Genomic DNA, 12,376 nt, shown 5'->3' on the forward strand with positions numbered 1-12,376 from the left:
GATAGAAAGATCAAGAGAATGGTCAGTTGTTCTACTCTCAATGCACATTTGGATGGACACCCAATAGGACTTATCCAACAGGTCTTTCCTGACAGAGCTAATTTCTCTCTCTTTCTGTTTGGCTTTTTTCTCTTTCTGTACAGATTTTTAATGGGCTTCTCTTTCTTACATTATCATAATTATTTCTACTATCCTTCCCTTTTCCTCTTCTAGAGAGTCATCCCATATAAGAAATATTTTTAATAGCTTTTTATTTTTCCAAATATATGCAAAGATAGTTTCAACATTCACCCTTGCAAAACTTTGTATACCAAATTTTTCTTCCTCCCTTCTCCCAACCTTTTTTCCATAGACAGCAAGAAATTTCATTAGAGGTTAAATATGTGTAGATCTTGTAAGCATATTTTCATATTTGTTATGCTATGCAAGAAAAATCAAATCAAAAGGGAAAAAGACAGAAGAAAGAAAAAAAAGACAAATGAACAATAACAAAAAGCTGAAGATGCTATGCTATGATCTACACTCAATATCCATAGTTCTCTTTTTATCACAAATCTATTGTAATTGCTTTGAATCACCTCATTGTTGAAAAGAGCCAAGTCCAACTCAGTTGATCATCACATAATCTTGTTGCTGTGTACAATGTTTTCTTGGTTCTATGCACATCACTTAGCATCAGTTCATGTAAATTTCTCCAGGCTTTTCTGAAATCATCCTGTTCTTCCTTTCTTATAAAATAGTGATATTCTATTACATTCATATTCTATATCTTATTCAGCCATACCCCAACTGATGGGCATCCACTCAGTTTCCAGTTCCTCGTCACTACAAAAAGGGCTGTTACAAACATTTTTGCATGTGGGAGTGCTTTTCTTTTTTTTTTTTATTATGTCTTTGGGATACAGACCCAGTAGGGACACTGCTGGATCAAAGAGTATGCAGTTTTGTAATCCTTTGGTATAGCTCCAAATTGCTCTCCAGAATGGTTGGATCAGTTCACAACTCCACCAACAATGTATTAGTGTCCCAGTTTTACCACATTCCCTCCAGCATTTATCATTATCTTTTTCTGTCATTTTAGCCATACTGAGACATGTGAAGTGATATTTCAGAGTTGTCTTAAATTTGTTTTTCTCTAATCAATAGTAATTTAGAGCATTTTTTCAAATCACTAGAAAAATGGCTTTAATTTTTTCATATGAAAGTTTCCTGTACATAGCCTTTCACCATTTGTCAATTGGGAATGGGTTGTATTTTTATAAAATTGAGTGAATTCTCTACATTTTAGAAATGAGGCCTTTTTCAGAAACATTGGATACAGTGATTTCTCTTTCCCCCCCACCTCCCCTGTTTTCTTCTTCCCTTCTAATCTTGGCTGTATAGGTTTTGTTTGTACAAAACCTTTTAAATTTAATATAATCAAAATTATTCATTTTGCATTTCATGATGTTCTTTAGTTCTTCTTTGGTTATAAATTCCTTCCTTATTTACGGAGCGGAGAGGTAGGACTATCCTTTGTTCTAATTTGCTAATAGCATCATCCTTTATGTCTAGATCATGAAACCATTTTAATCTTATTTTGGCATAGGATGTTAGGTCAATACCTAGTTTTGCCATACTATTTTCCAATTTTTTCCCCACCAATTTTTGTCAAATAGTGACTTCTTATCTCAAGCTGGAATCTTTGGGTTTATCAAATACTAGATTACTGTAGTCATTGACTGTTGTGTATTGTGAAACTAACCTATTCCATTGATCAACTACTCTATTTCTTAGTACCAAATGGTTTTGATGACTACTGCTTAATAATATAGTTCTAGGTCTGGTACATCTTCTTTTGAATTTTTTTCCCCATTAATTCCATTGAAATTCTTGATCTTTCTTCCAGATGAATTTTGTTATTATTTTTTTCTAGCTCTATGAAGTAATTTCTTGGCAGTTGATTGTTATGGCACTGAATACATAGATTAATTTAGGTAGAATTGTCATTTTTATTATATTAGCTTGGCCTACCCATGAGCACTTGATATTCTTCCAGTGTTAAGATCTAACTTTATTTGTGTGGAAAGTGCTTTATAATTGTGTCCATATTTTGGTTTTGGTAGGTAGACTCTTAAATATTTTTTATTATATCTACAGTTATCTTAAATGGAATTTCTCTTTCTCTTTTTGGACTTTGTTGGTAGCATGTAAAAATGCTGTTAATTTATGTGGATTTATTTTATATCATGTGACTTTGCTAATGTTTTTAATTGTTTCTAGTAGTTTTTTTAGTTGATTTCTAGGCTTCTATAAATATCTTTCTAGGATTCTCTAAGTATCATTTCATCTGCAAAGTGTGATAATTTTGTTTCCTCATTACTTACTCTTAATTCCTTCAATTTCTTTTCTTTCTCTTGTTGCTAATACTAACATTTCTAATACAATGTTGAATAGTAATAGTGATAGTGGGCAACATTGTTTCACCTTGATCTTATTGGGAATGCTTTTAGTTTATCCCTATTACATATAATGCTTGCTGATGGTTTCAAAGAGGTGCTACTTACCCTTTTATATTCCTGTGCTCTCTAGTGTTTTTTTTAGTAGGAATGGGTATTAGATTTGGCCAAATGATTTTTTTTTCTGCATCAGTTGAGGTAATCATATGATTTCTTTTAGCATCATTTCACAACTTCACCAATAACAGCAATCCCAGTTTTCCCACATCCCCTCCAACATTTATCATGTTCTTTTCCTGTCTTCTTAGCCAAGCTGAGAGATGTGAATGGTTCTTCAGAGTTGTCTTAATTTTCATTTCTCTAATCAATAGTGATTTAGAGCAGTTTTTCTTATGACTAGAAATGGCTTTAATTTCTTCATCTGAAAAACATCTGCTCATATCCTTTGACCATTTATCAATTGGGAATGGCTATTATTATTCATTTGAGTCAATTTTCTCTATATTTCAGAAACGAGGCCTTTATCAGAAACACTGAATGTAAAATTTCCTCCCAGCTTTCTGCTTCTCTTCTAATCTTGGTACATTGGTTTTGTTGTACAAAACCTTTTTAATTTAGTGAACAAATTTTTTAAGAGGAAAAAATTAGCACCACTGATCAGTGCATTGAAGAAGTCTGAAAACGTATGTACAATGTGTAACAACTATGGACTTCCCATCTCCACAGAGGAATGAATTGGGCTTCTCTTCTATCTTCTCATTTAAGACATGCTTAATTTTTTTATATTAGCTTTTGATTTTTTGGAGGATCTAGTTCTTTTCATTTTCATTGTTATAGTTATTGTGTATACTATTTTCTTGGCTTTCTTTACTTTGCATCAATTCATGTAGATCTTACCATATTTTTCTGTTTTTAATCACATAATTTTATAGCATAAAACACTCCATGTTATTTATGCACCACAATTTGTTTAGGCATTCCACAGCTAATGAGTATATACTTTGTTTCCACTTCTTTACAAAAAGTGCTATTATAAGGACTTTGTTCTTATTGATTTTATAACTTTCTTTGGATTCTAAGCCTAGTAATGAAGTTTTTAGTTCAAAGAGCATATATGTCTTAGTTACTTAATTTGCACAATTCCAAATTTCTTTCTAAATGGTCATACCATTTGACAAGTACTAGTATGTCCAGTTTACTCATATGTCTGTCCTTCCGCAGTACTTCTAAAATTTAATACTACCATAATTATGGTCATCTTTGCCAGTTTGCTAGATATAAGACAAAATCTCAGGGTTGTTTTGCGTTTCTCTTAGTGATTTGTTATTTGGAGCATTCTTTCATATGGTTTGTTGTGAATATGTTGCCATTCTTCTTTGAAGAATTGCTTGATCATATATTAAAAAATGGATAAAGTAGATAAATATATCCTCACCTGCATGTGAGGACCAAGTTAACACCTTGGATACTTTTGAATCAGCCGGAGTCAGGATAAGCAAAAATCCTTGGTCTTTATTCTTGATGGAAATGAGAGGAATGGACACAGGAATCTCCACACTTCTCTTCTTCCTCTCCCGGCCAGGAATCACTCTGGCTTGTCTTATTCCACCCTCTAATCCTTCCTCCAAATCTCTCTATATACTAATAGATGGAGCCAGCACCAAATAATGGGGTGGACCATTTTCCAAGCATATTCTAATAGAGTATTGTCCAATCATTAGTTAGCTTTAAGTGCTCCGTTATCCAACTTCAGTGCATGAACTCAAGAGTTTTCAGCCCTTTACACCTGCACATACACACATGTATTATACATATACTCTTTGTATGTGTGTGTAGGTACATTTCAGTCATTTTTAGATGTGTCTAACTCTTTGTGACCACATTTGGGGTTTTCTTATCAAAGATGTTGGAGTAGTTTGTCATTTCCTTTTCTAGTTCATTTTATAGATGGAGAAACTGAGGCAACCAGTTAAATGATTTTCCCAAGGCCATACAACTGATAAGTATCTTGAAAGTATAATTGACCTCAGAAGATGAGTCTTTCTGATTCTAGACCTGGCACTTTATCCACAATACCATTTAGCTACATGTGTGTATGTGTATTATATGTGTATACATGTGTGTTGGTTGGTGTCTTTCATTTTTGAAGAGGACCAAAGTAATATCACTATGTTAGAGTCAAGTTGCAGTGTGACTGACTGTGGCTGATTAGACTGGTATGATCAGACTGTGTTACATTTGGAGTGGATTCTCTAAATTCGAATATTTTGTATTTCTTTTGAAGTCATTCAATTCTGCTTTGCTCATAGCACTTTTTTTGATGAGGGCATAACATTGCTAGACACAGTCTCATTCCTTAAACACACACACACACACACACACACACACATACACACACACACTCATTAACACACACACAATGTAAATATATAAACAACTCTAAGGATTTTGGGTTCTATTTAACCAAATCATACATATATGTGTGTATAGACATGTATGTACACACATTAACTTAAAATATATATGAGAAAGACAGAGATCAACAACAAATTATACCAAAGTTAAATAATGAAAAAAAAAAAAAAGAATGGATTGTATTGCTTTTGAGAAATAGCAAAGGTCTTTTTTATTGATTGGGAACTTCCTATGAAAAGAAAGGTCCATCTTTTCTTTTTAATTTAAAATTTCTCCTCAATCTCCCTGGCTTCAAAATAAGTAAACAACCTTGTTATAGATATACATTAATCAAAGAAAACAAATCTCCACTTTATCCATGTCTAAAAATATGTGTCTCATTTGGCACCCTGAGTCCATCACCTTTCAGTCCGGAAAAAGGAAAAAAAGAGTCTCTTTCATCATAAGTCTTCAAGAATTTATGGTTGGTGGTTGAGATGATCAGAATTTCTAAGTCTTTCAAAATTGTTTGTCTTTACAATGTTGTTGTTAATGTATAAATTGTTCTCTTGAAATCTTCTCAGGTTTCTATGAAACCTTCCTTTTCATCGTTTCTTACATCACAATGGTGTTTTATTCACTACCCTAATTTGTTCAGTGATTTCTTAATTAATGGGCACCCTTAATTTCCAGTTCTTTGCCAGTAATATAAAAAAAGGATGTTCTAAAAAAAGCTGTACATATGACTCCCTTGTTCTTTCTTTGATTACTTTGGAGTGTAGATAGAAGGCAATTAAGGAGACATAGAACTGGACCTGCAGTGGGGAAAGTCCTGAGTTCAAATCTAGTCTCAGGTACTTGTTGACAGTTACGTGATTCTGGCAACTCATTTAATCATTGATTCAGTTTCTTGATCTGCAAAGTTGGGATTTTAACACCTATGTCTCAGGGTTATTGTAAATATAAAAAATACTTCTAAAAGTGCCATGCATACATTACTTAAACTGATATACATGCTGGCCATTATTATGCAACCTAACAGTGCTATTGCTGGGTCTAAGGATATAAGCAGTTTGACAGCTTTTGAACATAGTTCCAATTGCTTTCCAAAGTGACTGTACCAATTCACTTCTCCACCAGTAATGAATTAATCTATTTTCCTATAGCCCTTCTAAATTTTTTTGTTTCCTTTTCTGTTGTCCACTTAGCCAACCTGTAGGAGATGTAATGTCAGTTATTTTAATTTGCATTTCTCTAATTATTAGTAATTTAGAGTCTTTTGTCATATAGCTATTAAAAACTTGGATGTCTTCCTCTGAAAATTCATATCCTTTGACCACTTTTCAGTTGAGGAGTGGTTCTTAGTTCTATAAATTTGATTCATTTCCTTTTTTATATCTTGGAAATAATACTTTTGTCAGAAGAACTGACTGCAAAAACTTTTTTTTTAGCTGCTTCCCTTCTAATATTAACTGAATTTAGGATTTTTTTCATGACATTTAAAAAATTTTATGTAATTAAAATTGGTTATTTTATCTTCTTGTGAATCTCTCCACCCTTAATTTGGTAATGAATCTCCTCCCCCACTCCCCCAACTTTGATATGAAAGGTCCAAGAAATTATTTCCTGTGGTCTTTTGATTTTTTTTTTTTTATATCACCCTGTAAGTCTAAGAATGTCTATTTGGAACTTATCGATGTTATATGTAAAATGTGAATGTGTATCTTGTTTATGTCAGCCTGCTTTCCTTTTCTTCCAGAAATTTTTGTCTAATAGTGGATTCTTATCCCAGGAGCTAGGGTTTGGGGTTTATCAAAAAATAAGCTTATATGCTCTTTTGCTTTTATATATTATGTACCTAATCTGTTCCACTGATCATCTTCTGTATTTCTTTTTTTTTTCCTGAGGCAATTGGAGTTAAGTGACTTGCCTAGGGTCACATAGCTAGGCAATGTTAAGTGTCTGAGGTTGGATTTGAACTTAGATCCTCCTGACTTCAGGGCCATCATTCTATCTACTGTGCCATCTAGCTATCTCAGCTTCTGTATTTCTTAATCAATTTCAAATCATTTAATAATTATTATTTTATGATATAACTTAAGAGCTACTATAGGCTTGCTTTGTTTTATTGTGCTTTATAGACACTGCTTTAAAAAAAAATAAATTGAAGGTTTATGGTAACCTGGTGAACACCAAGTCTTTCCAACAGCTATTTTTCCAACAGCATGTGCTCATAGTTTGTGTCTGTCACATTTTGGTAATTCTCACAGTATTTCATACTTCTTAATTATAATGGTAAATGTCATGTTGATCTATGATCAGTGATCTTTGATATTAATGTTATAATTGTTTTGTAGCACCTCAGAACAATTATAATATTAACAAATTGCAGCCATATAAGACTAATTGGTAAATGACTGTTCTGACTGTTCCACTGACCAGCTGTCTATGATTTTTTTTTTTTCTTCTCCTCAGACTTCCCTGTTCCCTGAGACACAACAATATAGAAGTTAGGTCAATTAATAATCCTGTAATGTTCAAATGAAAGGAAGAGTGGCATGTCTCTCACTTTAAATCAAAAACTAGAAATGATTAAGCTTTGAGGAGAACATGTTGACAACCAAGAAGACTACTTACCATTCTGATAGTCAGAAGCCATCAAGGTCCTCCCCTAGCAAAAAGACTATGATTTGCTGAAAGCTAAGATGATGATTAGTATTTTAGCAATATGGTATTCTAAAATTAAGGTATGCATATTATGCACATTTTTTAGACATAATACTATTGCATACTTAATAGGCTACTGTATAGTATAAGCATAACTTCCATTATATGCTGGGAAACCAAAAATTTGTGTGACTAGGCTTTATTTTCCTATTTGCTTTATTGTAGTGGTCTAGAAATGAACTGTGATATTTCTGAGGTATGTCTATTGCTGAATCCCACTTCCTTTCCACTTTTTTACCCCCATTTTTCCTTTGTGGTTCTTGACCTTTTATTTCTCCAGATAAATTTTATTATGTTTTGTAGTTATAAAGTAATGGTGGTAGTTTAACCAGTATAACATTGAATAAATAAATTTATTTAGATAATATCATCATTTTCATTATTTTAACCCTGTCTAACATACAAGCAATTATTATTTCTCCAGTTAATTCTGTCTTTATTTGTGTAAAGAGTGTTTTATAGTAGCATTTATAAGTTTCTATGTGTATCTTGGCAAGTGAATTATCAAATATTTTATATATTGTCTATTATATTAAAGGAAATTTCTCTGTTACTGCTTAGTTTTGTTGATAGTGTTAAAATGCTGTTGATTTATATAGGTTTATTTTATATTTTATATAAAATATCTTTTATATGCTCAAGTTACTATGGTTCACTAAGTAACCTATAGTGATAATCTTATTTCCTCCATACTTATGCTTTGATTTCTTTTTTTTTTTTTTTTGTCTCATTACCCTAGCTAGTGTTTCAAGCACTATGTCAAATAGTGATGGTGATAATAAATATTATTTTATCTCATATCTTATTAGAAAGACCTCTAGTTTATTCTGATAATATATAATTCTGGTTCCTTTTAGATATTTATCATATATATCTAGGAAAGCTCCAATTACTGCTGTTGTCTAGTTTTTTGTTTTTTTCCCCCTTCTTTTAAGCATGAGTGCTGTATCTTGTCAAAATTTTTTTCGGAATTCATTGAATTTATTCAAATTGTAATTGTTGTAATTTATTCAAATCCTTTGACCATTTATTAATTGAGGAACACATTTTTAAATCAGTGAAAGGAACTTAGTCTGTGTCCTTGTCTGCTTTGCCTTCTACTGATCTTGACAGACTAGAAGGAGTAAAAGAAACTTGCTGCTATAGCCTACTTTTGGTTCTAATAGCTTCTAATTGTGCTTCTAGCCAATTTATGTGAAAATGAACCTGATGTTTACATACATTCTTCAGGGAGACACTTGGGTTGTCTAAATTGTTTCAACACATCCTGTGTTTAAGATTGATATGTTTTGGTTCTGTAAGATCTTTTTTCTTTTAATGTTACTGCTTTTTGCCTTTCTTTTTCTAGATTGTCCTGTACTTCTGAATATTTGTATTCCCAATCACTTGTATTTTCTTTAGTTTCTTTGTGGGGGGAATTGCTATGATTGAGTCTTGTTTTTCAACTGTTCCCATTATTTCTGCTTTGCATGCATAAATTCTCCTTTCATAATTCTCTCTTGAATTATTTGGGATTATTCATGTTTACTTGGGAATACACAGTTTTCTCTGTATTATTCATCATCCTTTGGTGTTGGAGTTCAAATGTTGGAGTTCTTGTTCTTCTCAAAACACAGCCTGTTTAGCTTAGAGCCCTCCGAATGTCTCCAAATCCAAAGGTTTTGTCCTTTAGCCTCTGCCTCTGCTTTCTTCAGCCTCCAACCAGCACAGAGATGGAATGAATCTCTTGTCTCCTTCACTTGGGGCTCGGCTAGCTTTCTGGTGAGTCTTTCAGACCAGCTTGGTCTCAGTGGCGGGAGTGCAGGAGCCCAGCCACCAACCACAGTGGTGTGAGATGAAGATGAATCTGGTTGTCCACTGAACTCTGGACTCGTAGCTTCTTCCTCTGAAAACTCTTCTTCTGCCACCAGCCAGCCAAATGGAAAATATTCTTTCTTGCCTCGGAAAGAGGGCTTCTGGAGTAATTAGCTGAAATCTCTCAAAGTGCTCTGTGTCTGCACCAAAGTGCTCCTCTCCAATCAGCTGAACTCTCTTCTTCGACCAGCCAGCCAAATGGAATATATTCTGGAATAGATCTCTCTTCACTGGCCTTATATCTGACTCTTCTGAGAGAATGGGATTATGGATTTTCTCCCATAGTGCTCTCTGGCCCTAAGAGCCCTCTGGTCCTAATTCACCAAGTTACAAAGTTTACTTTGTGAATCTGGCATACTTGTGAACTCCGATGAGTAAAGGTGTAAACACAGGCCTTGTATTAATTAGTTCTACTTAGTACCTTGTTTCAGGTTCTGGCCCAAAACATCTTCTTGTAAGATCAGATCAACAATCTATCAACTCTAATGAGTTAGCAGTTTGTAAGGATTCCAACACTTTGATAGTATTTATTCTGAGATATTTGGACTAATTTTGGTGATCTGAAGACTGTGTTTTCTGTTATTAATATTTTCCCAAGGATTCTGAGTTGTTTTTTATTTTCACATCTTTGGTAATTTCAGGCTTTTTTCATCATATTTTTCCCTTTTATTCTTATTTTGACTCCTTTACCATTAATGTCATTTTCCCTGAAGGCTAGATCACAAAGCTACCTCAGCATTCTAGCACATTGGAGAATTCATTTTTTACTGGCCTCTGACTCTACCACTAAGTGACTTCTGGGAAATAGAACTGGCCTCAGCTGGATGCCATTCTCCTTTCTTTCTTGCTTAGTAAATACCTCCACACCTTTGTCCTAGTTCCCTCTTAATTCTCTGGCTAAGCAATGCTGCTTCAGCCACAGGAAACTTCTGCGACCTTGTGCCTTTTTCTTCTCTTGTTTTATCCTGAGAGAACATGGGAGAAAACATACTGAGTGTATTGATTAGAAATTAGGAATTAGTTGTCTTTACTGTTATTTCAGCCTTGTTATTGGTGTCTTAGACCATGGAGACAACAGCGATTGCTTTATCTTTTGTACATAATTCTTATTTAGGAAAGGTTTAGGGGTTGGAGAAAATAACTAGTTTTGGCTTGTCTCAGCTTATATATATTTAATAAGGCTACAATAACATTTTTCTGTCACTTCTCTAACCAAAGTAAAGGAGTATGACCTCCTCTCCCCATCTACCTTTTAAACTATTGATCTCTTATGAATAATTTTAAGTATTAAGGATTATGGAACGTTTTATTCATACTAATTCTGTAAAGCAGGACTATTTTGCAGATTTAACCTTTTTACAGATGAGGATATGTAGTCTTGGAGAAGTTATTTATCCAGTGATTGGTTGGGTTTTGTTTTTTTTTTTTTTTCAGTCAGTGAGTCAATATGCATATATTAAGTACCTGCTTTGTGCCAAGCCCTATGTAAGGAATAGAGATTAAAAAAAAAAAAAAAAAAAAGCAATGGATAGTTCTCCCTCACAGAGCTCATAATTGAATAGGAGAGACAACAAGCAAACAAATATATGCAAACATGTTATATACTGAATAAATGGGAAATAATTAAAAGAATGGTGACACTGGAATTAGGAGGTATTAGGAAAGGTTCCCCAGGTGGGATTTTTGTTGGGACTTGAAGGAAGCCAGGGGAACTAGGAAGCAAGGATGAGGAGGGAAAGAGTTCCAGGTATAGATAGCCAGGGAAAATGCCAAGACTCAGAATATCTTATTTGTGCACCAGCCTGGAGACCAGTATCATTGGATTGGAGAGTATGTACTAGGGAATAAGTATAGGGAGAGCTAGGTTCTGAAAGGGACATAATTTGTAGACAGTAAGGAAGGAGTCAGTAAACTGGGAGAGATTGAAGAGTGAAATTCACCTTTTGGTGAATTTGTGAGATGGAATGGGATTACTTGTATAGGTATGGGAGTTTACCTTGGTAAGAAATAAGGCCTTCATCAACCAGCGATGTGTCAAATTCAGGCTCATTTCTTTTTGACTTTAGTTTTTCTACTGTTCCACCCAATTTGACCTTTTTAAAAATAATATGAGTCAGAAATAAAGCAGGCACAGCGTAATTGACCATGGCCCTCGGGGATCATCTTGTTTGTGGTGTTTTGTTGTTACTGCTTAAATATTGCAATGAATTCTTCATTATACATTCCATTTATAATAGCTTCTATGAAACCATGTTATATGATGCAATATTTAAGTTGGAAAAGGGAATAGTTGAGAAGGTAGGGATAAAATGGCTGGTTTTTGTTGTTTTTATTTTTCTTAATTTGAAGGGCTGTTCTATAAGGGAGCCCAGACTTATTCTTCTTGATCCTAGAGGGCAGGACCATTGGAAGTAAGTTATAGAATGGCAAATTTTGGTTCAATAGAAGAAAAGCCTCTCTAATAAATTGAGTTGTCCAGAAATAGAATAGGTTGCCTCAATTCCTAGTCAGTGGGGCTCTTTTTTTAAAATGCTGTAGAGAAGTTTCACGTTAAACTGATGATCCCTGAACTGAAGGCGCTTGTACTTTTGATATCCTAAGTTTCATATGTTTGAGAGTTTTAAAGGGTGGGGTGGGCTTGGGCTAGGACATATTTTCATTTTTCATTGGAATGTGGGATATAAGGATGGTGACTGTAGTTTATGACCCCCAAATTGGATTGGGCTTGGAAAAATCAATTTAGCAAACATTTATTAAATACTTGCTGTATTTCAGATATTGATTTGAGAAGAATAAGTGTCTGATAGGGATTCCGGGGTAAAAGACAATGTAAAGATGAACTGATTAACTGCAGGAGCAGGATAAGTAAGAGAAGAAAATGAGGCTAGGATCAAAGAGGGATAGAGTGATTGGAGATTACAGTGAGCGTGTTGGAATAGGTTTAGCAAGAGAGAAGTACTGGG

At 33.9% G+C, this 12,376-nt stretch overlaps 1 protein-coding gene across 6 annotated transcripts in view; it reads left to right on the top strand.

Annotated features, from left to right (window-relative positions):
* Positions 1-12,376, top strand: part of SNX24 (sorting nexin 24) — a 295,575-nt gene that overhangs the window by 75,133 nt on the left and 208,066 nt on the right. The gene's annotated exons all lie outside the window — the stretch shown is intronic.

The sequence above is a fragment of the Antechinus flavipes genome, chromosome 1, assembly GCF_016432865.1.
Source record: "Antechinus flavipes isolate AdamAnt ecotype Samford, QLD, Australia chromosome 1, AdamAnt_v2, whole genome shotgun sequence".
Taxonomy (NCBI): Eukaryota; Metazoa; Chordata; class Mammalia; order Dasyuromorphia; family Dasyuridae; genus Antechinus; species Antechinus flavipes.